This window comes from Bubalus kerabau, chromosome X, assembly GCF_029407905.1.
Source record: "Bubalus kerabau isolate K-KA32 ecotype Philippines breed swamp buffalo chromosome X, PCC_UOA_SB_1v2, whole genome shotgun sequence".
Classification (NCBI taxonomy): domain Eukaryota; kingdom Metazoa; phylum Chordata; class Mammalia; order Artiodactyla; family Bovidae; genus Bubalus; species Bubalus kerabau.
Window position 1 is genome coordinate 94399264 of NC_073647.1, and position 4208 is coordinate 94403471.

The window sequence follows — 4208 nt, forward strand, 5'->3', positions numbered from 1 at the left end:
AACTCAGCAGTGGCCACAGGACTGGAAAAGGTCAGTTTTCATTCCAATCCCAAAGAAAGGCAATGCCAAAGAATGCTCAAAGTACCGCACAATTGCACTCATCTCACATGCTAGTAAAGTAATGCTCAAAATTCTCCAAGCCAGGCTTTAGCAGTATGTGAACCATGAACTTCCAGATGTTCAAGCTGGTTTTAGAAAAGGCAGAGGAACCAGAGATCAAATTGCCAACATCCACTGGATCATTGAAAAAGCAAGAGAGTTCCAGAAAAACATCTATTTCTGCTTTATTGACTATGCCAAAGCCTTTGACTGTGTGGATCACAATAAACTATGGAAAATTCTTCAAGAGATGGGAATACCAGACCACCTGACCTGCCTGTTGAGAAACCTATATGCTGGTCAGGAAGCAACAGTTAGAACTGGACATGAAACAACAGACTGGTTCCAAATAGGAAAAGGAGTACATCAAGGCTGTATATTGTCACCCTGCTTATGTAACTTATATGCAGAGTACATCATGAGAAACGCTGGGCTGGAAGAAGCACAAGCTGGAACCAAGATTGCCGAGAGAAATATCAATAACCTCAGATATGCAGATGACACCACCCTTATGGCAGAAAGTGAAGAGGAACTAAAAAGCCTCTTGATGAAAGTGAAAGAGGAGAGTGAAAAATTTGGCTTAAAGCTCAGCATTCAGAAAACAAAGATCATGGCATCTGGTCCCATCACTTCATGGGAAATAGATGGGGAAACAGTGGAAACAGTGTCAGACTTTTTTTGGGGGACTGCAAAATCACTGCAGATGGTGACTACAGCCATGAAATTAAAAGACGCTTACTCCTTGGAAGGAAATTTACGACCAGCCTAGATCAGATCAGATCAGTCGCTCAGTCGTGTCCGACTCTTTGCGACCCCATAAATCACAGCACGCCAGGCCTCCCTGTCCATCACCAACTCCCGGAGTTCACTGAGACTCGCGTCCGTCGAATCAGTGATGCCATCCAGCCATCTCATCCTCTGTCATCCCCTTCTCCTCCTGCCCCCAATCCCTCCCAGCATCAGAGTCTTTTCCAATGAGTCAGCTCTTCGCATGAGGTGGCCAAAGTACTGGAGTTTCAGCTTTAGCATCATTCCTTCCAAAGAAATCCCAGGGCTGATCTCCTTCAGAATGGACTGGTTGGATCTCCTTGCAGTCCAAGGGACTCTCAAGAGTCTTCTCCAACACCGCAGTTCAAAAGCATCAATTCTTCGGCGCTCAGCTTTCTTCACAGTCCAACTCTCACATCCATACATGACCACTGGAAAAACCATAGCCTTGACTAGACGGACCTTTGTTGGCAAAGTAATGTCTCTGCTTTTGAAGATGCTATCTAGGTTGGTCATAACTTTCCTTCCAAGGAGTAAGCGTCTTTTAATTTCATGGCTGCAGTCACCATCTGCAGTGATTTTGGAGCCCAGAAAAATAAAATCTGACACTGTTTCCACTGTTTCCCCATCTATTTCCCATGAAGTGATGGGACCGGATGCCATGATCTTCATTTTCTGAATGTTGAGCTTTAAGCCAACTTTTTCACTCTCACTTTCATCAAGAGGCTTTTTAGTTCCTCATATTCAAAAGCAGAGACATTACTTTGCCAACAAAGGTCCGTCTAGTCAAGGCTATGGTTTTTCCAGTGGTCATGTATGGATGTGAGAGTTGGACTGTGAAGAAAGCTGAGCGCTGAAGAATTGATGCTTTTGAACTGCGGTGTTGGAGAAGACTCTTGAGAGTCCCTTGGACTGCAAGGAGATCCAACCAGTCCATTCTAAAGGAGATCAGTCCTGGGTGTTCATTGGAAGGACTGATGCTGAAGCTGAAACTCCAGTACTTTGGCCACCTCATGCGAAGAGTTGACTCATTGGAAAAGACCCTGATGCTGGGAGGGATTGAGGGCAGGAGGAGAAGGGGACGACAGAGGATGAGATGGCTGGATGGCATCACCGACTCAATGGATATGAGTTTGGGTGGACTCCAGGAGTTGGTGATGGACAGGGAGGCCTGGCGTGCTGCAGTTCGTGGGGTCACAAAGAGTTGGACACTACTGAGCGACTGAACTGGACTGAACTGAACCACAACTAGAGAGCCTGTGTGCTGCAACCAGAGAAGCCTGCATACCACAATGAAGAGCTTGTACCCTGCAGGAAAGACTCAGTGCAACCAAAAAAAAAAAAAATTATTTGCCAAGACTGAACTGGACAGACCAAAGAAAAGATATTATTCTTTTCTCTAAAGAATTTAAGGCCATTTCTCTTCTGGTCACCTTTTGTTTATTAGATGCCAGTTGAACCATATGTTAAGACTAAGAAGTAGAGGATATTTGCTGGATGATACGAGCCATTGGGCATTTAATGAGGGGAATTTCTGTGGAAATAAAATAACTACAAAGCTTAGTGGTTGGAGCAGATTATAAACCCAGTTTCTGAGTCCAGAAAGTAGCCAGTCAAGAAGATGTCTATATATTGGGCTCAAAGATTTCCTTACCCTAGTGGAATGAGGACACCACTGGCAATCTGATGGGTTTTCTAGCTTGAAGTTTGCATGTTTGTTTCCTGGAGCAGAACATGAAAGATGCAAGTGTTCAGTGAACTTCCTGAGTGACCCACACAGCCGCAGGCACAAAGGTTGCCTATATATGATCTCCTGTGGTGATGCCCCTTTGAGGTTTACATTAAGTTGTCCAGCTTCAGCTTACATAGCTTCGTTAGATCATGGGGGAAGGTCAGCTACCAGACAACCTTGAATCCCAGTAAGGACCTGAACAGTGATGTTTTAGTTCTCAGCAGCACCAAGTCAAGAGGGTGAGAGAAAAATTGGAAATGCCAGTTTGTAAATTGGAAATGCCAGATATTGAGGGGAACTAGAAGAATTAAGAAGCTGGTAAGGACTGACAAAATGTGCAAGCTGACCCGATTCAGTCCAATTTACAGGTAGACAACAAAGTAGAAAATAAAATGTAGTTTACTAAGAGGTGAAAAACTGTTCAAAGACAACAAACAGGACTACAATCTAATAACCAACAGAGGTGTAGTATAGTTTTCTATGGAACACGAGATTTCTCTCTACAGTCACCCCCAACTTTTCCGATTCTTGTTTACAAACTACATCTCATCTCATTAGATTTGGCCTGATTATTTACATAAATACAGCAAAAAATGGTAATTGACCACATACACTTTTTAAAGTTTGCTTTCCTGGAACTTTTCATAAAGAATTCCACATTAGACTTTCAAAGGCCTTCTTGAAGCCAAGCCAAGAACTTGGCACCAAATTTCACTTGCAGTACTTATAGATGTAGGTGAATTCCTCCTTTCTTGAGATCCCCCAAATAGCCCAAGATCCTGGGCCTTCCTTGCAAGAAGTGATCTTTATTCACCTGTAAATATGGGAAATCTGTAAGCCAGGTACCAGGACAGTTTTTTCAAGAGGACTTTGTAAGCATTGTTCTATAAAGTCAATCTTTTTTTTTTTTAATTTTATTTTTTTTTAATTTTATTTTATTTTTAAACTTTACATAATTGTATTAGTTTCGCCAAATATCAAAATGAATCCGCCACAGGTATACATGTGTTCCCCATCCTGAACCCTCCCTCCTCCCTCCCCATTCCATCCCTCTGGGTCGTCCCAGTGCACCAGCCCCAAGCATCCAGTATCGTGCATCGAACCTGGACTGGCAACTCGTTTCATACATGATATTTTACATGTTTCAATGCCATTCTCCCAAATCTTCCCACCCTCTCCCTCTCCCACAGAGTCTGTTCTGTAAAACTGTCTAGTCATATCTGATCCTAGCACATTATTTTCAAATATGACATTCCGATCAACATCTTGGGTTATGTATGCAATGTTTCTAATTATGTCCTGTTATAAGGAGGACAGATTCTTATTGAACTTATGCAAATAATTATACTGTCATGGAAATAAGAATACTCAAGAGTTTCAAATTCTGGAGAAATCAGTCAGGGAGAAAGGTTTCATTTCTGTTTACAAAAGTACAGTTTACTAGTTATTAGTATAGCTAACTTAAGAGAAAAGAGAAAGGGGTTCCTTAAATCCAGCAGCAATACTCCAAACAAAAGCCATAATCATCCTTCATTCAGTGCCATATAATTCATTCTTACTCTGCTTGATTTGGGGTTAGCAGTTTAATGAACCCATTAGCTTTTCCACT